Below are 23,063 nucleotides of genomic sequence, written 5' to 3'. Positions count from 1 at the left end.
CTACATTATCAGAAATCACAAAGGAAGCATTAAAACTTCAGGAGGAGGGTTAGAATGTTTCTCCAGAAAATGTGACCTAAGTCAAACAAGAGAAAATATGAGAAATGAGACTCAGGTAAGGGTGAACGTGGAAAGAACAATTTTCATGTTCACAAGGAACAACCTATAAAAAACACCTGTACCTATGCACACCACATGGTAATGTACTGCTTCAAACTGAATTCCAGCACGTTTCAGCAAAGAAAAGCAGGATTCCACAGAGCATTCCAGTTCAGAAAAGGGAGTAATGATTCTGTGAGCTGAACTGAGCACAGTTCTTCCTGTAGAACATGCTCAAAGGAGAAAGCCCAACCTAGGGGTGAGAACATCTGGCACAACCTGAATTCCACCCCTCTCTCTCCTTAAGTGACTGTGTGATGGAGATACTTCCATGAAGAAATGGTCAGAAAGGGGTTGTGTCACTGAAAAGCTCATCTAATGCAGTGAAATGGTTCAACAGCAGACAAGAATGAAAAAGAGATTGGATTTGGAATATTTGAACCATTTGAAACAAAAGATTGGACTCTAAGAGAAACCAGACATTTTTTACTGTGGGGTGACAGGTAAATATTTTGACATGCTGGAGAGCCACTGACATTTCAGGGCTGGCTGGCAAGTACAAGCACTATAAAATAATCAAGAGACAATTTGAAATGGGTTGCTGATAACCACAAACAAGGAATGGCTGAAACAAATCTGATAAAAGCCCATTAGGAAAATGATAGATGTAAACTTACTGTCACAGGTTAAGCTTCAAAAGGACAATCACTGTAAAATTATCTGGAGGAAGGTGTCAGGAGGTACATGCCCAGACATTACCCTTCACAGAATTGCAGGAAATGAAAAGATCAAACTAATTAAACCCAGAATCACAGAACATGCTGTGTTGGAAGGGATCCACAAGAATCATCAAAGTCCAACTCCCATCCCTGCACAGGACCACTCCCAAGAGTCACACCAGGTGCCTGAGAGTGTTTTCCAGATGCTTCCTGAGCAGTGCCAGGCTTGGTGCTGTGGCCACATCTCTGGGCAGCCTGTTCCAGTGCCCAGCCACCCTCTGGGGGAAGAGCTTTTTTAAAAACATCCGACCCAAACCTCCCCTGACACCACTCCAGGCCATCCCCAGGTCCTGTCACTGGTGACCAGAGAGAAAAACAAAGGCACACCTTACACAGCAAATGCCATTCCTGCTCTAGATACTGTCCCTAATCCCTGCAAAGGCATTTTGTGCCTTCACTCTTTCCTAGGAGAACACCCCTATTGAGAGGAGAAAAGGCAAGGTTCCTTGGTCCCCTGCCTGCTCCTGTCCCACAGTCAGGAAAGTGATATAAGCACATAATTTTGATAAAGACTGTAATTTCAGTCCTTTTAACATCTTCCATTCAGGGGCTAAAGCCCAATTACAGTCATTAACAATCAGTATCTCATGTGTCACTTCTCTGACAGATGACAAATGTCTACAAGGAACAGCAAATACTGTCACAGTAAAAGAGGAAATTGTCTTTCCATCAGATCCCTGAGCTGAGCTGCACAAGTGCTGAAATCAGCACTAAATTAGCATTAGAGTAATTGAGTAACTTTGCCCATAGAGGACTGTGGAGCTTTTTAGTTTCACCTGTTCCTCAGAAAACCTGAACACAGAGAGAGCCTGCAGCATCATGGTGACAAATTCCCTGGAGGAATCTCCTGCCATAAGCTCCCATGCATACAGATGAGATGGATGTCAGCTGGGAGCCTCCATCTAATCTCCATCCTGCAGCAACACAAGCAGGGTCCTTCTGCATAAAACTCACAAGCACTCCAATGCCACAGAAAGAGATCATTTAATTAACATGCTAAAAATTAACAGCAATTTGAATAGTTAAATATTAATTGTTTAATTTGGAAGGAGAAAAAAAAGGATTTCTTCTGATACTAATCTGACCCTGCATCCTAGACGACAGCATGAAAAAGATGCCAGGTGAATAAAATTAGTGTAACAAAACAATTGCCTGGAACCACAAATTGAATTTCAATGGGATACCTCATGCTGCTGCAGCCCAGGGAAGTCATCTTGTGAGGCACACCTCACTGGACTCACATGCAGCTCAGAAAATTAAGAGGATAGAAATGCATTTCAAATATTTATTAAGAGGCAAGATAAGGTCAACCAGGAATAATCTCAGAGCTGAAAAATTACTACACATATGCAGTATAGTTTCTCTCTCCTGTAATAAGAAAAAAGTAATCAATTCCAGCCAGAAAAAGCTTTTTTAATTGATAGGGCATCCTGAAGAGCATTCACTGGGAAAGATGAGCAACATTTCACCAAGTCTTGTCACCAGTGACCACACCAACACTGACAAAACTGCTGTATTTTCCAAAAGCTTTTGAAAAGCAGCTGCACAGAACAGAAAAAAAAAAACCCCTTCAGTGCAGTTAACCCTTTATGAGTCCTGAATTGCAATGCAAATTTTCTATCCCTACTCATAACTAAATTATTCAGAATTCCAGCCAGGACTGCATGGGCCTTAGGGAACAGCCCAGCACAGCTCAGCAGATCCCTGCTGGAGGAATCACAGAGGGGGAACACAAGGAGAAAATAAGACTGGGAGACCCCTCCTCTCCATTTCACCAAAAAAACTGAGAAAAAATAACTATGGCATAACACAAAAAAAAAACCATGTCTCACAAATGGAGTGTGTTTAACATGGACAGATGGCACCCTGAGACCAGCCTGTAGTGAAGAGCCAGCCAAACAAGGCTTCTTCCAGACTGGGAGGTTTCCCTAAAACTTTGTGACATAAACTTTAGGGAATTAAAGATTTTAGAGGAGCTGAGGTTTTAGTTAGAGATAAGCTTTATTGGAGTTAATCAAAATCAATGGGCAGGCCTTGATGATGTTAGGAGTTAGCAGTTAACTAATAATTGATTGCTTGTCAGCACAATGTTTGGTGAGCTGGGTTTGTAATGAAGAATACAGAAACTGATAAATGGCTTTGGGAACATCAGACAATTGTGGGGCTCCTCTGTTCTGAACCCAGCTGAGGACAGGGAATGGGAGTTCTACCAAGGGTTCATTTGTCAGATTTGCACTGGAAAGGCAGAAAGGTCAGAAGGAGGAAGACTTCATTTACTTCCTCATTTTGGGACCCCTCCCCATGGAAGGGACCAGGACTCATTTGGAGGAACAAACTGCCCATGCTTAATGGCTTTTGAACTAATTACCATTGGAATGGGATGTGCCAAAGCTATGAACATGGGTTTGTATTTTGGGTATTCAGTACTGGTACAGATAAAAGGGCTCTGGAATCACCTGTAAATTGGGTGTGCATTTGGGAGCTATCCCACAATAAACATCTTTATAAAGGGCTCTGGAATCACCTGTAAATTGGGTGTGCATTTGGAGCTATCCCACAATAAACATCCACTTTTACCTGTTAGAGAGTTTTTGGATATCTGTACTAGATCAATATCCATATTGGAATGGGATGTACCAAAGGTATGAATATGGGTTTGTATTTTGGGTATTCAATACTTGTACAGATAAAAGGGCTCTGGAATCACCTGTAAATTGGGTGTGCATTTGGAGCTATCCCACAATAAACAGACACTTTCTAACTTTAAACTGTCAGAGAGTCTTTGTCCCTCACAGATGGATATCAGTACTAGATCAATATCCATAATTTTAATAAATCAACTTCACTAGCCCCTATGGGAAAGGGGCACATTTGGACTGGGTGAGTCAGACACTAGCTCCAGACCCACAGTAATTCCCATCTTTTGTTTCTGACATAAAGAACAGTGACTATCTTGGCTTGTGATCCTATTTTTCATTCTTTTTTCTGAACAGTTAATGGAGAAAGTTCATATTTTAGGCTTATTGTCTTTGAAATACTCGTACCTGGCATTATTACAGCCTGTGACATTGTGTTGCAAAGTTTTCAAAACCCTTTGAAAGGGAAACACTTATTATTCTGTGATCCTCTCTGAGTGCCATTTCTTGCCTGAGAAGGCACAATGTAGGTTGTAGCATAATAATAATAATGATTATTATTGTTTTTTTTTTTTATTTTATATCGAGAGGTGGTTGTTAAATTCAGCAGGATTATCTCCTCATCTTGGACAGGCTTTTCTCATTTTCTGTGTAGGCTGGAACAGATCACCACATCTTAGATCAGTGCTGGTATGACCACAGAAATACAACAGGGATTAAAAAATGATGAACGGCAATAATGGAAATAAAACAAACCAAACCAGAAAATGGGGGGGTGGGGTCTTGAATCACATGTACAGAGGAAGAAATCTTGTAACTCAGATTTCTGTCAGTTGTACAGAGAAAGAGAAGGCAGCAGGGGAATAAGACATGAACTAGTTTCACTTGCCATTAAGAAAAGATACAGGAGGCCAAAGACATGGAACATAATACAATAGCATGCTAACAGCTTTAGATTCTCTGGGAAAAGGAAACAAACAAACAAACTCACTAAAGAGAAACAAGTGTAACTCCATTCCGGAAAAATAAGAGTTAATATTGGCACTCAGAAAGAATAAACTCTACAGAAAATTCATTGAGATTAGCTAGAACATAATATTTAACAGGTTTTTTTGTAAAGCCAGGAAATGTATGCTTCATATGTTAAATAAAAACATTTTAAAAAGCAAGAATGTGACACTACAAGAAAAACTGTCATTTTTACCAAGTTTCTCATATTCTTTCCATCTTATAAGAGATGAGATAGCTTTTAAATGGTGGAGGAGAACCAGGAGCATCATGGTCTGCACCAGATCACAAACGTCAAGAAACCACAGGAAAAAAATGGCAGTGTCATAATTATACAACATCTGAAATTGATACTTCATGAAGTTTAAACTTTCCTGCCCTCACACTGCAGTAACATGGTTCAAGGATTATAATGCTTATGGACAGGAAAGGGGAAAAAAAAAAAAAGAGAAGCTTATAAACATTTACCAAATTAAAAACCACTTGCAATAACATCTTGTGTGCTATCTGTGCCCTGCTGTAAAAGATGACAAATCAGTTACCTGTACAAGGTAACTGATTCACAATAAAACTAAGATACTCAACACATTCTTGAAGAATCCTGAAGGATGCAAATGCAAAGGTTGAACAACCTGGGATAGTGGAAGGTGGAAAGAGTGGAAAGTGTTCCTGCCCATGGCAAGGGGAATGAGAAGATCTTTAAGGCTCTTTGCAACCCAAACTATTCAAACATTCCTTGCTGCATCTACCAGATTGGTTTAAATCACAGCAAGTCCAGCTAATCCAATTAGATTAGATATTTCATAATAACCTGACTGCCTTTCCAGTGACAATCTCATTTTTATCATCTCTAAAGCAATCACATTTTTATATTAAGGTTAGAATGTGAGGACATTGGAAATAATGTATTGTGGCCGTTTGAAATTATACCAACAAATAGCATTTGAGGGATTTAAAAAGATAGCAGCAATTATCCTCCTCTTTGCAGAGCATGGAAGTGATAAAAATTATTATTTCTTTAACATCGCTACAATATTCATGTAGCTACTTAACTTTCTTCCTTGGAAGGTCCCATTTGTTTTCTTCAGAATTGAATAAAAATACTTTAAAGATTATGATTATTCAGTACTTATGAGAAAACTAATAGCAGCTATGAAAAAGGTATGTAAAATGAGTAACAATGTAGAATAGTCTTACCCAGTATTAATGAAAATGCTCTTTTGCTTAGTGAGATTAAAGGGGAAAAAAATCAGGGGGGACAGACAGAAACAGTCATTTTACAGAATAGGTCCAACTGATAAAATACTTTAGGCAGTATTGAATTTAAGTCAAATAATATTCAAAGTAGTAGTCCCTTAATGAACATGAATAGCACAAATCATCCTGCCAGCTAGAATTTAATTATGAAATTATTGATTCTTATGGTTCAAGGCACAAGATCATCATTAGATGGAACCAAGGAAAGGGATTCCTTCTCTGATATATTATAGTTGCAGGGAGGCTGTATTTTCTCTGAAACAACCACACCTGCTGACAGAGAATAAATACAAGGTCAACTGCAGGTGAAGATGCCAGGTTCTAATAAAAAAGCAATTAATTTTATCTGAAAGAAAAAACCCATGGACTTTGCTATCTGAAGAGATCTTGGGCAGGAGGGTATCCAGGATTGCTGTCTGCAGCAGTGAGCCTCCCAGCTTACACCACTTTAATTACTTGTTCTTCCTGAGTTCAGCTGATAAAAGATCACATTTACACTCGCTTTGCTTGTGGCATGGAGGAAGGATGGGAAGCTGGGGGTCCTGCCCTCACCTGAGCCTGGCTGATCCTGTTCCTGCAGGAGTGCAGGGTGACTCCAAGCCACCCCAGCAGGAGGAGACTGAGCTTGCTGCTGCTGGAAGGGCAGTGTGGGTACCCACAGACCAGCACACACACATCACTGAAGGCTGAAGGATGGATACCCTGCAGCTGCTGCATCTTCAGCTTTCTTCATCAGGAAAGCTTCAGTAAAAGGATGCTCAGAGGGCTGGGGCACCTCTCCTGGGAAGACAGGCTGAGTGACCTGGGGCTGTTCAGTCTGGAGAAGAAAAGGCCCTGGGGAGACCTTGACTCCCTTCCTGGAGAGGTGTCAGAACCCAAACCATTCCTCTGACTACCCTAGATAGCTCCAGACCCTACCAAAAAGCTCAGAGACCCTGGCACAGAACCAAAGACACCTGTGCCTTCGATTTTAACCCATGGAGAAAATCACCAGCTTTGTGTGAAGAATTACAAGCCACAAAAGTTTGAGTAGAATGACAGCTAACTTGTCACAAAGTGAAAAAGTAGAATTTTAGAGATTTAGAAGGAGAGCTCAAGAAGCAAGATAGAACAATCTGAGCATGTCTTGTACTTCTTCTCCTCCATCTTCTGCTGTGATAGTAACACTTTTAAATTAGTTTAAGATAGAAACAAACTGTCTAACATAGGTGATAAGTATTAGAAAATTATTGTAAATAAAGTACATGTAATTTTTAGTATAAAAAGCTAACACCACCCCAAGGGCAGTCAGTGTGCCACAAACCAACCTGCCAGACAGACCTCAGCAGGTCAGAGAAGGAATGCAATAGATCAGAGAAATAAACAACTTTAAAAACCAAAACCGAAAAATCTCAACTTCTTCAGTCACAGGGCTAAGAAAAAAACTCTTAAATACCTCCAAAGCCATTTCAGCAACACAAAAAGGGAGAGGGACCCTGGACTAGGACATGGAGTGACACAAGGCAGGAGAATGACTTCAAACTGAAAGAGGGCAGGTTCACATTGGGTACCAGTAAGAAATTCTTTCCTGCGAGGGAGGTGAGGCACTGGAACAGGTTGTCCAGGTAAATTATGGATGCCCCATCTCTGGAAGTGTCCCCAGCAGTGTTTCACTTCTACAGCAGCAAGAAGAAAAAATGTAAAGGAACCTGCATTATCAGATGCCATATAGAGTTTTCTTGGAAAAGTTAGAAACCCCAGATCCAGGGAGAGAAGAGCCACCTGGACTGTGGATTTTGAACTTTCTCTGAGGAACAGAATACATCAAGTTTCCTAAGCGTGGAGTGAATCAATCACAAGACTTTTGTAAGTGATTTAACATGCCAGCCAGAGAAACAGGGAATGTGGTCTACATACATTTAACTACCCTGATATGAACATCAGAGGGTTTGTGGGACTCTTAAAAGCCTGCAGAGTGAAGTAACAGGGCACTGAGCAGGCACTGCCAGCACATTCAGAAAAGAATAGCTTTACATGTTGTGCTGGAATGGAACTACCTTTTGACTGTCTTTGCCTTAGTGCAAAGCCATTTTTGTGGCCCAATTATAACAGAGGATGCAGTTCAGAATTGGTTAAACAGCAAGGAATCTATCTGAGACCAAGTCTCCAAAGATCAGAGGATTCCTCTGCCCCTCTGGGGAGTGTGTGTGCCTAAATATGCACATCCCTAATTTACTGCTTGAAGAAGAATTTGCTGTGTCAGACGTTCCACAAAACACTACTTTTAACATCTGTGATATTTTGAAAGCAAAAGGCCAACAACAAACCAGCCAAAAAATAGCACAAAGGACAAGAGTTGGTAGATAGTTCAGCATTATGAAAAATTCTATTCATTAAACTTTATGAAATAGAACCCTCTGTTATGACAAGCACAAAGCAGACTAAACCAAATCCCTAGGATCCTGAAAACATGGAAACATTTCTTCTTCATAAATAAATAGGAAGAACATATTTTTCCCTCAGAGGCCATTAAGCTGTCTCTCCATTGACATTCTTATCCTTTGCTTGGCAACCCTGTTTTCTGGCCCCTTCTGCAAAGCCTTCCCCAAAACACCTGATTATCTCAGCCTAGCAGCATGAACTGTATTTTGTAAAAATGAACTTTATTTGTAAACCCTGAAAAGGGAAAGAAAAAAAAAATCTAAGCACACAGAAATTGCAACAGACTATTCTAATGGGAACACAATTAGCAAGAGTGTGTCATTCATTTGCCCAGCTCTGTCCCACTTCTCTGACAATGAAAAATGAGAGCTATTTCTGTGAGAGTCATAAAAATCCCCAGTTTGAGCAATTATTACATGCAATCATGTAACTAAATAGGAAGTTTCATACTGGGAGGCAAAAAGCCTACAGCAGAAAGGATGAAAATATTAACTACAAAGTGATAGATCAAAGCACCTCTCCTTCCCCCCATCCCTGTACTATTCCCAAAGGCTGTATTTCTTAAGGACCAAGCAAGTCTGCCTGCCAGTGTCAGCTCCTCTACAACCTCTAAAATTATCTCACAAATACGTCAGGAAAGGCAACACCACCAGATTCATGGTTATTGACTAATGTTTACAAACGCAGAAATAAATTTAGGGATCTGGGATATCTAGTTATCAAATACACTGACATTCACCTGCAACTGTGTCTCAATATTCCTGCTCACAGACAGAACATAAAGGTCCTCCAAAACCAGAATTAGGCTATCCATAAAGAGACAAATCACACTTCACACCTTCAGAGCCACAGGCACTCTTCCCCATCCCCTTAATGTACATATTTCTCCTGAAGAAAGCATTTTTTAACTTATCTGTGAACATGCAGAACCAGCAAAGCAAGAGTTGGATGATCCACAATGCATTTCTAAACAGTGCTCACACCAAACCCCAGCCACTTCAAACAAATTACAGCTGCCCATCATTGAACCAGGGTCCTAAGGTCTTTTCAGTATCTCAGATTGCTCAGAAGGGGATCCTTTGATCACCTGTATACAGTAATAGACATTCAAAAATCAATAGTTGTTAATAAAATATTAGCTTTTTCCCAATCAATAGACACACAACTTTGAAGTACTCAGCACAGGTATAAAAATGAGATCTTAGCAAAATGAGAAGTGTTAAGACATTGTTTCATGGTGTATAAAGTGCAGATTTAGATTTAAAAAAGGAAAAACCCAAGACATACTAAAGCCTTTGTCACACATATTTCTCACTGTCAGAAAAGCCCATCAGGTGTAAGAACCACAAACTTCATGGAAAATTTTCTGTTCAGCTTAACAAGTTGTACAGAATTCCTTTGTTTCATAAGTAAAAGCCTTACTCTGGAAACCATAAATCCAAGCAGCAAACACAGAGGTACAACAGCAGAGCAGCAAAGGTGCTGCACATTTCACAGGTATGTCACTCCCAACCCGACAGGCTGCTCTCATCCACCACAACACACTGCCTTCCAGGAGATACACACCTGTCAAATCCAAATAAATACACTGCAAGTTCTTGGCCTTTCTACAGCTCCAGTGATTGCATCCCAGATCATTTCCACCATTCCTTAAATTGAAGCCAAAGGAATTGGACACTGCTATGATCCAGTGTGAAGGGGCTCCTCTCCTTGAGTAGGGGATTTCTCTGGGAGAAATGCACCCATCTGTGCCACACCCTGCACACTCCTTGGTCACTGTCCCAGATTGCCAGGCAAGGTGTTTTCTATTTGCCATCTGCATGGCAGCTGTCTCCTGTTCAGTGGGCAGTTTTCCTTGTCTTTTCCACACCCACTCCTCCCTCCAGGGAATCACCTGCTGATAACAGGCCATTGAATGTCCCTGTATGGCTGATAAGAACTGCAGCATCCCACTGGGAGATGGGAGCCCAGAGGGAGGAGCCAAGCATTGCTACCCAGATATAATCTGGAGGTTCTGGCACACCAGCACTGCTTCCCACTGGATTTCCCAGAGGAACAGCAGCTGCCTCTTCCCTTGGATCTTCAGAGGAAGATTCCACCCTTCTCCAGGATCCCTGCTCCAGCAGAACCACCCCTGACCCTCCAGGAGGGCTGAGCCACAATTCCAGTGGCACTGCTGCCAGCACCCTGACCAACAGGCTGTCAGGCTGAGTTCTGACTCTCTCAGTGCTGTTTACTGCATTGTTTATTTTATCTTTTTATTTTCTTCCCTATTAAAGACCTGTTATTTCCTACTCCCATATTTTTTGCCTGAGAGCCTTTTAATTTAAAATTTATAGCAATTTAGGGGGGGGGGGTTTACATTTTCCATTTCAGAGGAGTCTCCTGCCTTCCTTAGCAGACACCTGACTTTCCAAACCAGGACAGTCACACAGGAGACACACACTGCAAGACACACACAGCCTTATGCATTTTCTCCTGATATTTTCCAGCAGCCACGTGCTCGTTGTTACTCAAATCAGACAAGCCATAGAATCTATTGGAGCACCAAAAGCAAACACTAGAGATATTCTGTACTTGACATCTCTTCTTTGTATAGCTGAATGATGTTTGGACAGAAAAAAGAGGACACAGCAGGGCAAACAGAGAACTCCTATCCAGCGTGGCCAGCACTGGGCCTGGCTCCACCAGCCTTTGGAAGGAGACATTAACACAGCCTGGGATTCTGAGAATCAGTGTGGGAGGTTTAATCCACATTTATCCATCTGACTTGCCAACCTCACACACATTGCACCTCCTCTTACCCGGGACCATTCTTGAGAGCACCTTCCCTGACACACATGAACAATCTTGTGAAAAATACTTTCTGTAAAGACACTGGAATTCTGGGGGCAGAGACCCAGAATCTTTTCAAAAGAAGATGTGAAGATAAGAAGAAGAGTTAGAGTATTGCTGTACTGCTCAGCCCCAAAACTAAAAATAGGCTTTTAGGTTTCAGACAAGAAGATTAAAGCATACTCTTGAAAAGGTATTTCAAATATTAAAATGGAGTGCAAATAGAAAGGTCAAAGTATTCTCTGTGCTCACTGAGAATATGACAAGAGGTGACAGGCTTAAACTGTGGCAAGAGAGATTTAAGGGAGCCATTAAGGAAACCTTTCTAAAAGGCTGAGGAAGGGGGACACACACAAAAAGGGAATTAAAGTGTTTCCCTCACTGAAATTGCCTGGTTTTTTTAAGAACAGATAAGACAAAGGGTGTTTCAGAGTCCATGGATCCTGCCTTGAGGAATGGTGAGCCTGATGCCCTTCTCTATGATTCAGTTACTTCCTTGATTTAGTAGGAGAGCTCAATGCTTGTCTGAAGAACAAAGAGTTTGTTACTAATGGTATCTAGAAACAGAACAGAGATTGGGAAATTTTTTACATGTTTGGACAAAGGAGATGACAAACCCTGGCAGTTATATCTCCAAAAAGATCAGAACATGATTGAGTAAACTCTTTCCCAAAAGCAAGCTGCACTCCTTAAGGCACTCAATGTCAAGTATATGCTGATCTCTACTGAGTCCTTTAATGTCAAGTGCTCTAAGGCAAGGCAGGACTCAGCTCCTGGTGCTAAGCAGGACTCCTTAGTTTGACCTGCAGTCAACAGCAGCTCTGTTCCCAGAACTGTGGAGGGAAATGTGATTTAGTCTGAGGCACCTTGAAATGCAGAAACATTTGTTCCAAGTGCCTTGGAGGGCTGTTGGCCAAGTTGAGCAGCAGGTAATCTGTGTGCTGGTGGGCACTGCCTGCATCAGAGAGCGTTTCTCTGCTCTGCAGGACAAGTCAGCAGAAGACTGGCAGTGGATTAAATCAATCCAGCAAAACAGAAGCCGAGCAGCTGCCCAGGAGCTGACTGACAGTCACAGAGGTTTTGGCTCAAACCCCATTAACACAGGGGAGAGCTTTCAATGGCATTCATTTTGGCTTTAGATAAGTCCCACAGAGAGATAACTGTGCACTGCTGCCATAGGGAAGCTCTGTCTTTAACAATACTAAAAAGGCTGATTCCTCTGTGTTGTCAGAGAATGCTGTACTAACACAGATAATGTGGCTTCTCAAAGCATCCCTTGAAGCCTGAGAAGTGTTTAATTGCTCTTTTGGAAAAGGGAAGCTGAGGCACAGAGAGTTGGAGTATTTTGCCCAAATTCATGCAGACACAGTGACAAGCATTGGGGAGTCTAGTAAAGAGTCAGATAAATTAGATATGGGAAAAACACAGACTTAGAGCAACAAGAATTCAGCGAGCAGTGAGGGTTATTTTTACAGATATTGACATTTTCACAAGAAACAATAGCAGTTCATTGAAGCACAGTGTGCATGAGACCTAAGTAACCATGTGGCCTTTATGTTATAAATCTTCTCCTTATTTTTTCCATGCAGTTTTGTAACATCTTTTGTTGCTTTGGAGTTGAATTATTCCCCAGTCCTCTAATTTTAAATGCCATGTTACTTTCTTTTGTTCCTGACTTTACCTTCATTTTATGGGCTTACAGGCTTTGACTGCAATATTTTTTAAATGGCATCAGAAAACAGAATATTACTTGCTCATAAGTGCTTCCAATCTGAGGGGGAAAAAAAAGTACTAAAAATGCAATATTTACAGTGATTTAAATTCCTCACTGGTAAACAGTTTAATTAAGCATCTTTGTGCTTTCCTGTGCTCCAGGCATGGAAGTGTTGCTAATTTGTCCAGAGTACTTGGTAATCCTTTCAAGTCCTTTTGACACATTGATTTTCTGTAACTTTATTAATACTAAAATTAATTAAACAGCTGACCACAAATCATGCTGATGGTTGTATTACTTGACTCAGGCATAATTAGCATTTTTACATTATTTCTTAGCTGCAGCCTTTTGTGCTGGTGTATAAACTGTCATAGAAATGCAGTATTTTAAATTGTTTTGCCTATGTATGTTCATGCTCATACATAAACTTCAGCATTAAGCATAAAAAACAATATTACATATTTAATATTCAGTCAGGATCAATGAATGAAGCTGTCCATCTAAAAGAGACATCAAGGACATCAAGCCATGTCTCCTGGTCAGCATTTCTCCTTGATACAACAGGACTAAATCCATTTTTATGGCATAGGAACTCTAGATTCCCAAATGTGGCAGTTCCTACAAACAGTCAGGGAGGTGAGGGATAGAAAGAGAGCCCCCACACTCATTTCTTAGTGGGAATGTGCTGTCCCACAAACATGTAGCAGCTGCAGGATCGATGCCAGTGGCTGGAAGCAAAAAGCTCTCATGTTTGAGTCATCTGCTCCAACAGTAAGGTGTTACCCCATTCAGAGGGGTCTCATGATGAGGGAAGAGACGAGAAAGTTGACTCTATGTATCAGAAGGCTTGATTTATTATTATATGATATATAATATAAAAACTATACTAAAAGAATAGAGAGAAGGATTTCACTACAAGGCTATGCTAAGAATAGAAAAGGAATGTGTCTTCCCAACCCGAGACGGTTAGACAGGTGTCCTGTGATAGGCTCTTAATTGCAAACAGTTTGACGGGGCCAATCACTGACCTTCCCGTCACATTCCACAGCAACAAATAAGAATTGTTTACATTTGTTCCTGAGGCTTCTCAGCTCTCAGGAGAAGAAAAATCTTAAGTAAAAGATTTCTCATAAAACATGTCGGCGACAGTAAGGGTAAATGAGTATCAGCAAATAAATATCTTCTGTCTGCTGAGTTAGCACAAGCAAAGCTTCATCCACTCAGGTTGTCTTACAACCAATGTCCAGGGGCATCTGAAAATGCCTGGGTGTTGTCCTGAAGATGTGCAGTGAGAAGACATGCATACAGATCACAGTGTGCCTCCAGGGTGTCGTGACAGAGTGGATTCCAAAGAAGGGAGCACAGATTGGTTCCAAGCAGAACCAGGGGAGTCCAGATCTACCTGAGGTGCTCAGCCCCAGTCAAACCTCCTGTGTTAAATATCTGACACCTCATCTATAAACAGTGACACCGACCCAACTGATAGTTGCATCATTTTTCTATGGAAGTTGGGCAAGTTTGCTGATGACACCAAGCTGAGTGGGACCTGCCAGAGGGACTGGATGCCATTCTGGAGGACCTCAACAGCCTTGAGAAGAGTGCACCTCAGAACTTCATGATGGGCACAAGCCCAAGTGCAATGTCCTACACCAGGCCAGGACAATCCCAAATGCCTTCTCTCTGGGCAGAGAATTGATTAGGAGCAGCCTTCAGCAGGAGGATTTGGCTGTGTTGGTGGAGGAGAACCTCAACATGACGCAGCAATGTGCACGTGCAGCCCAGAAAGCCAGGAACAGGCTGGGCTGCATGAAGAGCAGTGTGAGGAGGAGCTCAGGGAGGTGACTGTCCCTTCACTCTGCTCCTGTGACAGCCCAGCAGCAGCACTGGGGGGTCCTGTGTGGTTTGGGACCCCGGGTTGTTGGTAGAAGTCTCTGGTTCATCCCGTGCGTTCAAAGGATCAGTCGGAGCTCTTCAGTTTTTCGGTCCCAAGGTTGTTTATTGTATTTTATCCATAAAATTTTCTCCCTGCCCAGCTGAGGTCCATCCAGCAGGACAGCCAGAGGCACTCTGCCTGCCCCCAGGGCAGTGTTATCTTTATATACTACAAACTACCTGTACAATATTTACAGTTATTTTCCAATACCTAGCATCTATATTAGACAGTGAGTTTCTACTCTAGACCAATCTAAAAGTGCCAACATCACAACTGAAGATGGAGGTAGAGAAGAAGAAAGGCTAGACACACCCAAATCCCTCCATCTTGTCCCCAGAAACCCCTATACCAAAAATCCTAAAACCTACATTTACACCCTGTGAGTACGTTATTTTTACATTATCTAAACTGCCACGGCTTTTATCTCTTCATATAAAGGTGGTAAGTTGTTCCATGGTTGGTAATCAAACCCACAGGTGTTCTGGGCTGTGTGCCAGGGTCTCTGAGCCCCCTGGCAGGGGTCCTGGGAACTCTGGAGTCCCAGAGGGATGTCCTGAGTTCCAGGAGAGCTGTGTACAGCTCTGGGCCCCAACAGTAGAAGGACAGACCTGCTGGAGAGTCCAGAGGGGCCCCCAGAGATGCTCAGAGGCTGCAGAACCTCTCCTATGAAGACAGGCTGAGAGATTTCAGGTTGTTCAGCCTGGAGAAGAAAAGGCTCCAGGGAGACCTTCCAGCACCTAAAGAGGGCCTGTAAGAACTGGAAAGAGACTTTTTACAGAGAGGCATAGTGACAGAACAAGGAGCAATAGCTTAAACTGAAAGAGGGAAGGTTTAAATTAGACATTAGGAAGAAAATCTATACTGCAAAGATGATGGGGCCCTGGCACAGGTTGCCCAGAGAAGCTGTGGTTGTTCCATCCTTGGAAGTGTCCAAGGATGGGGCTCTGAGGAACCTGGTCTAGTGGAAGGTGTCCCTGCCCATGGCAGGAGGAGGTGGAACTAGATGATCTTTAGGGTCCTTTAGAACCCAAACCATTCTATGATGCTATAAAAAATAATGCAGTTATTAGGCAAGTGTATTGGATTTGTGAGGCCAGATTTTGGCAGCAGGGGAGCTACAGGGGTGCCTCTTGTGAGAAGCTGCCAGAAGCTTCCCCCATGTCCAGCAGAGGCAAGGCCAGACAGCTCCAGGATGGACCTGGAGTCAAGAATGATGGTAATGCCTCTTAGATTTAAGAAGAAATAAAAAAGTTATTGCTCAGATGTAATTGCAGCCAGAGAAGAGCAGGGTGAGAATATGGGAGAGGAACAATTCTGCAGACAGCCTGGTCAGGAGGGGCAAGAGCTGCTCCAGGTGTTGGAGCAGAGATTCCCCTGCAGACTGTGGTGCAGGTAGCTGTGCCTCTGGAGCTCATGGAGAGCCCCAGGGTGCAGAGATCCACCTGCATCCCATGGAGGAGCTCACACCAAAGCAGCTGGATGCCTGAGAGGAGGCTGGGAACCCCTGGGAGGTCCATGCACAGGAGCAGTCTGTCCTTGAAGGACTGCACCCCATGGAACAGTGACCCACACTGCAACACTCCGTGGAGAAGCCTTGCCTGTGGGATGGACTCATGCTGGAGAAGATTATGGAGAACTGTCTCCCTGGGAGGGAGACCATGCTGGAGCAGGGGAAGGACTCCTCTTCCTGAGCAATGCCACAGTGATCAACTGACCAGGACACCACTGCCACCTCCCTGCACCATTGGTGGGAGGAGCTCAGGAAAAAAGGAGGGATGGGGAAGAAGTGGTTTTATGGTCTGTTTTTACTTCTCATCATCCTGGTCCAATTTCATTAGTAATGAATTCAGTTAATATCTCTATTTTGAGTCTGTTTTGCCTGTGACAGTATTTGGTGAGTGGCTGAGGTTACAAGATGTGACTGGGGTGTCTATTCTATTGCCATCTCTTAGATGTGGGGCAGTCATCCTCTGTACATTGGGTCACCTGCTAAAAGCAGGTGGGACAGGGATTTTTATCTCTTCCACAACCAATCCTCCTTCCAAAAAATACCTTCTGTTCATGGCCAGTGAGTGTCCCTGCATGGCTGATCAAATTCCACCATCCCATAGGGAGATGCTCTGCCCAGGGGAGGAGCCAAGCATTCCTACCTGGATATGATCTGAGATATGGAACAGCTCAGGCAGCCTTTGCCCCCTGCATTCCCAGAGGAGCAGCTTTCTGCTGCCCTGCATTCCCAGAGGGAGAGCAGGCCCATCTCCAGCAGCCCTGGAGCTGCAGAGGAAAACTCCCCCCTTGTGCAGGATCCCTGCTCCAGCAGAGCCACAGCTGGCACTGCAGGAGGGCTGAGCCCCCCTGGGATGGGACTGTGCCACCACCCTGAGCCCCCCTGGGATGGGACTGTGCCACCACCCTGAGCCCCCCTGGGATGGGACTGTGCCACCACCCTGAGCCCCCCTGGGATGGGACTGTGCCACCACCCTGAACCACAGAGGGCCAGGGCATGCTCTGACTCTGTCACTGTTTTAATTTTCTTTTTTCCCTGATAAAGAAGCGTCATTCCTACACCCAGATCTTTGCCTGAGACACCCTTAATTTCAAAACTATAATAATTTGGAGGGAGGGGGTTTACATTCTCCATTTCAAGGCAAGCTCCTGCCTTCCTTAGCAGACACCTGGCTTTTCAAACCAAGACAATGAGGGATCTCTCCTGGTCTTTACCCCAACTAATGCCTCTCTGCAGTATTTTCTCTCCCCTGCCCAGCTGACAGGGAAATGACAGAGAGGCTTTGGTGGGTACCAGGAATGCAGACAGGGTCACCCCACTACAGCCAGATCCCAATGATATCTAAAGAACAGTAAGAATTAAAGACAGCTCTTCCACAAAACAAACCTGAAAACTACTCCACCCCAGACCTGCCTTCACTGCCTGCTGCCCCAGAGGGGTGTTTTCAGCTAGCAGACAGATCCATCAATTCCCCAGCCCTGGCCCATCACAAGAGCAGCTGTAACATTTCTTTACTGACCTCCCTGGACATCCGCGACCCCGCGCAGCGCTTCGAAAGTGCAAGCACCACACCAAAAACAACAATGCTGCTTTCTGGAATGCTAATTTAGTTCACAGAGAAGAAATGGTGGAAAAGCAGGGCATTAGATTAGATTTCAGAAAACAGCACTATTTTTCAAAGTGACCATATTATCAATTGCCCACCTAAAGGCTTTCATTCGGGTCCTTTACAAACACACTCACTGATTCTGGATGTGAGGCCAGTGACCTGCCCTTTGAGATTGCCACTTCACTCTGCTGAAACTTGCTGCATTATCAGTATTATTACGGGGTCAACTACACCACCTTGAACCTGACAGGTAAAGCCCAGCAACAAAAATACAAGGGCATCAATTTTAGTAATAGCAAACAATTTGAACATTTGTTCTAAACATAGCAGGGATTTTCTGCAGGTGAGCTGCCTTTAACAGATAGGGGAGGGGAAGAAAGGAAGAGAAGAAGAAAGGTTTTCTGATTTTTTTCCCTTGAAAATGAGATTTCTCAGAACTCTTACATTCTTCTATGCTTCAAGCACAACTTTTCTAATGACGTCCTGGAGAAGGGCTTGTTCTGAAAAGTGCAGTCCATTCAAAACTGAATGCTGCCCCAGAAACCACACAGGATGGAAGTGGAGGGACTTATGGGATAACCAGTCAGAATCATCAGCTCTTCTTAATTCCTCTTCTCTACCCATAGTTTAAATCAAATTAGAATATAAACTCAAGACTAAGATTTATATTCTAAGACTTCTTCTAAATAATACACTTCTATTCTAAGACTTCTCAATAATATATTTCCATGTAACATCTATTTTTCACAGAATTAGAATACTGAACTATGTGTTTTGAAAATACTTCCTGCTTCTGTGGTAGATAAAGCCTTACTTTTTGCAAGCAACACACAAATATTTTAGTGACTCTTTGCTTTGAGAAACCAAAGGTTAAAGAAATTCTGGGAACACCATCACAGCAACTGAGGACTGAAAGAGGGTTAAAGCACAGTCCACTACTGAAAAACCATGCAGAGCAGTAAAATATGGAGGTGAATTATTTTCACAGAGAAAAACACCTGCCAGCATAGTGCATGAAGAGGAGGATGCTTGCACAGGTCTCACCCCTTTTTGACAGAGTGGGCATTACTGACATGTTGGATGGCCAGGTAACTTTCATGGAAAGTTCTATTTCTACTTCTTGAAAAGATAAAACTTGGACAAAATGGGCTGAGACATTCTCAAGTCCAAAGGAGGCTTCTTCATTTAGAAGAATGGCCATGAGTAACACATGGAAATGGAGAATGAAAAATCTCCTGGCACTCTCATTCGAAAAGGTCTTTAAGCTTTATTGCATAATCAGCGAATATTCATAGAAAATTAAAAAAACAAACACAACCAAACAAGAAAATTAAACAAAATACAGCGTTCAAGCCCAGCAGTGACCACATAAAATGAAACTTATTATTTGAATGACTGCGGGATTTGAGAAAGCTTTTGGTGTTCCATGGAGACACAAGGAGAAAAATGCAAAATTTGTCATTATTTTTTAAATGGCTATCATAGCTGTTAAAGGCCAGGAATCTTTTTTGTGATCGTTGTGATTGTCTTTGTAGAAAATGCCAACATTATGCAAAGAGAGATGAAACCTACCCACACTGTTTTCTCTTCCTAGCAGCATGATATATGTGGTCATTAGAGGTAACTTATAGCTTATTAAGATGAAAAAGCATTAGCATTCTTGATTGAATGGCAGTGAGAGATAGGAACTATATATTCTAGTTTCAAGCTACAGAAAATCATTTGCATGAATTTTTAACACCGTACTAGAGAAGAGATGAGGCCCATCAAAAATAAAAGTATGATATTCTTATTGCATAATTTGTAAGGCTTTAAGAAGCATAAAATGAACTGATGCACTTCTGAAGCAAACTCCCAAACTGCTACGTTAGAAGAAAGCAACCCAAGAGAAATTATTTTTCAACAAGCCACCAGGGTAAAAACATGTGAGAATCAATCAAATGCTTTAAATCAGTGGATTCCAGCAAATGAGAACATCTGGAGCAGCAAATCTTCCTGCCAGTTTCAGAATGGACAAGACTGTGATTTACCAGAGAACAGATAAACAACCTGTCAGAGCCACAGGAAGAGACTGAAAAGCAGGTTCCTATTCCAGGGTAAGTCTTCTTAATAAAACCTTCTTCACTCAACAAGTTCATTAACATTCAGTGCACAAAGCCCTGGGAACAGGTGAGCAGAAAAGCACTAATGTTCCCTTCTTGGTGAACACAGGTTGAAGTTATTACTGGGCTGACTAATCTGTCTCATCATCCCAGGTCTTGTGCTTACGTGAGACTGAACACTGATTATTTATCAAAATAATCAGTGCTTGATTTGAAGTCATAGGTGAGAGTTTAATGTAATGGTAGACTTCATCCAGAATAATGTTTTAGTCACTCTCCCTGTATAAATGCATTTTCTGTGCAATCAGCACATCTTCCAACACAGCAGCTTCTTATTGGTAACCACAGAAGTTTCTACTTCACAGTTGGAAACTATTTTCCAAAAATTGTTTTGGGAAAAAAAACTTTCAGCAACATCAAACCTGTACAAATTAGTTTAATTTCACTAAGATCCAGTGCTTTAAAGAAAATACTGGAAGCAGCATATTTAAAATTCAGCCCTATCCAAATGAACTTTATTTTGCTCAATTCAAATTGACATAGCATTTCAGCATTCACTCCATTTCCTTTTATAAAGATGAAACCCCCTCAGTATCAAATGGAAACATTTCATTCAGCTTAAAAATCGTTTCTGATTTACACCTTCCACACACTTTCCCCTTTCTGAAAGCTACAAGAGCTGGGGGATCAGCCACCAAGCCCAGGAACACACAGAACCTGCTCAGCTGCAAATGACTTTATACCTTGATGAACTGGACTCAAGATATCTCCTGCTCTGTAGAAAAACTCTGCTTCAGACTCATCAGTGTAGAAAATACATGCAATGCCTTAAGCACTTACATCTGATACTTCATCTTCATCCTGAGCCCTTCAGAGCCTTACCCCACACACACACAAATTTAACCAAAACACCAACCCATCTCAGGCTTTCAGATTTGTCTTCAAATACATGGTTCAAAAACAAGAAAATGCCTCACCTATTTGGTTTGGACAAAGAGTAACAACATTTTAAAGACCTGAGTAATAGCTACAGTCTATGGTACCTGGTAAATATTTGTTGTCAGTATAAGGGGAAATTTTTAAGTATTTGCTGCCTGATTTTTTATTGCCTTTTTTCAATCATTACTATTACTGCTAGAAGTCTGTTTAAGCATAATGTGAAATACAAAGACAGAGTAGTGCTTCTATTGCACAGTATTTCTCTTAACTACATTTAATATTATAACAAACACTTATTTCTAAATACAACAGGCAATGAACCAAGTTTATCCTGATCTGTTTAATGCCCTTGCTCTGCTTTTTAACAAGGATGTCAAAAATGAAGTGGTTTTTGCAAGAAATAGTTGTCTCTCTCATTGCATTATCTGTTCTTTTACCTGCTCTGGATCCTTTGTGTGCATGCACTTTAAGTGAATGTTCCCTCATTACTGTCAAGCAACTTGTCTTGCTACTTCACACTTTCTGGGTGTATCACAAATACCTTTCCTCCTCAGCCCTTTGCATGCCTAATGACAGTGCCTTGCTGGAAAGAAAGGCACATTAGGAAATCAGGAGAGCATGTATGGAAAAGAAGGAGTCAGATTATCAAAACCACCCTCCCCAGCACTGTGAAGGTTGATAGCTCACACAGCACAGAATTTAAGGTCTGAATATTGTCATGTCACATTGTAAAAGACCAAGAAAAAGTGAAAAGAGATAGATTACACAGAAATAATGACTCCTTGAGCAAAATAAAAATCAGCTTCCCAACAGCTATTTAGTATCAGCATCTCTCAAGAGGTGGGCAGGACTTTCCTACAGTTTTATAAAGTATATAATATTAGCTAAAAGACATGCTGTCATCATGAAAGTCAGCATTTCCTATGACCTTCCCTAAGGATAACATGCATTACAATGTAGTTATTCCAGGCTGAAAACCATTCTGATATTGAATATTCCTGTGCCATCTTTCCACTTCAGAGAACAGCTCACCCTACACCATTCTAAACATGTGTCAAGGTGATTTATATCCATTTCAATAAACCTACCTAATATTTTCCTCCTTTGCATGACAGGTGTACCATCAAAATAATCCCCAAATCAGACTTACTGGAGCCTTGTCATTGAAAGATGTTATTCAGCTAGATAGAGCTGGAATGAGCAGTTCAGCAGCTTCTCACATTTTTCTGAGATCTCAGAGAAGGTCTCTTAAAAAGCCCTAAATGGAAATGAGGCCCTAGCTACTTTCCACTAGGAATTTTTAGAGCTCATTTTGCAGATAGAAACCTGTAAAAACACCAACTAGATTCACTCTCTAATGCTATCCACTTGCTGTATTTTCTAAACAGCATGTTGTAGTTCTTGAGACATTCATTCTCAGCATGACCAACAATTTCCAAACCACCTAACAATAACTGGATTTAGGAACTTTATACATCTCACTTTTCCTTTTGCATGTTTGTCTCAGGTCTCTCCAGAAACCTTCTTCTCCTGGGTTTCAACCCACTGACCAAATTCAGACCACAGCTGATCAACTCTTATGCCACATTTTCTGAAAAAAAAATCCCTTCACCAGGCTTTCTTCTCCTGGGAAGCTGAGAAGCCTCAGAGAGAAATGAAAGCAATAATTATCTGATTGCTTCTCCTGTGTTTTGCTGGTTTGGAATGTGGTCTGGAGATCATTTACCAACAGGTGCATGTTTGATTGGTTCCATGTGAATTGTTTTTAAATAATGGCCAATCACCATCAGCTGTGCTGGACTCTGAGGAGTCAGTCACGAGTTTTTCTTATTCATTCTTGTTAAGTCTGTATCCTTTTTCTTTAGTATAGTTTTATTATAGCATTCTTTAATATAATATTATATAATATAATAATGAATCAGTCTTCTGAGAATATGGAGTCAGATTCTCAATTCCTCCTTCATCCTGGGGACCTCAAATACCACAGTCTTATTTCTTCTCACACTATACATGATCTCATCCCCTGCACCTTGCAGATGTGGGGCACACAGGGGCTGTGTCCTGGCTGGCAAGACCCCTCAGTGACCACCTTCAGCCACCTTCCCAGCTAACCCCAAAGGACCCACACAGGTGAAAGGCACTTCCTACCACATTTATCCATGCCTAAATTCCACCCTGGCAAAGGGCCAGCTGCCTTTGGGACTGGACAGAAGGTGGGGAGAGC

At 42.0% G+C, this 23,063-nt stretch overlaps 1 protein-coding gene across 1 annotated transcript in view; it reads right to left on the bottom strand.

The window, feature by feature from the left end:
• Positions 1-23,063, bottom strand: part of NELL1 (neural EGFL like 1) — a 299,917-nt gene that overhangs the window by 129,900 nt on the left and 146,954 nt on the right. The window lies entirely within an intron of this gene.

The sequence above is a fragment of the Serinus canaria genome, chromosome 5, assembly GCF_022539315.1.
Source record: "Serinus canaria isolate serCan28SL12 chromosome 5, serCan2020, whole genome shotgun sequence".
Taxonomy (NCBI): Eukaryota; Metazoa; Chordata; class Aves; order Passeriformes; family Fringillidae; genus Serinus; species Serinus canaria.
This window is presented reverse-complemented; position numbering and strand designations above follow the sequence as displayed.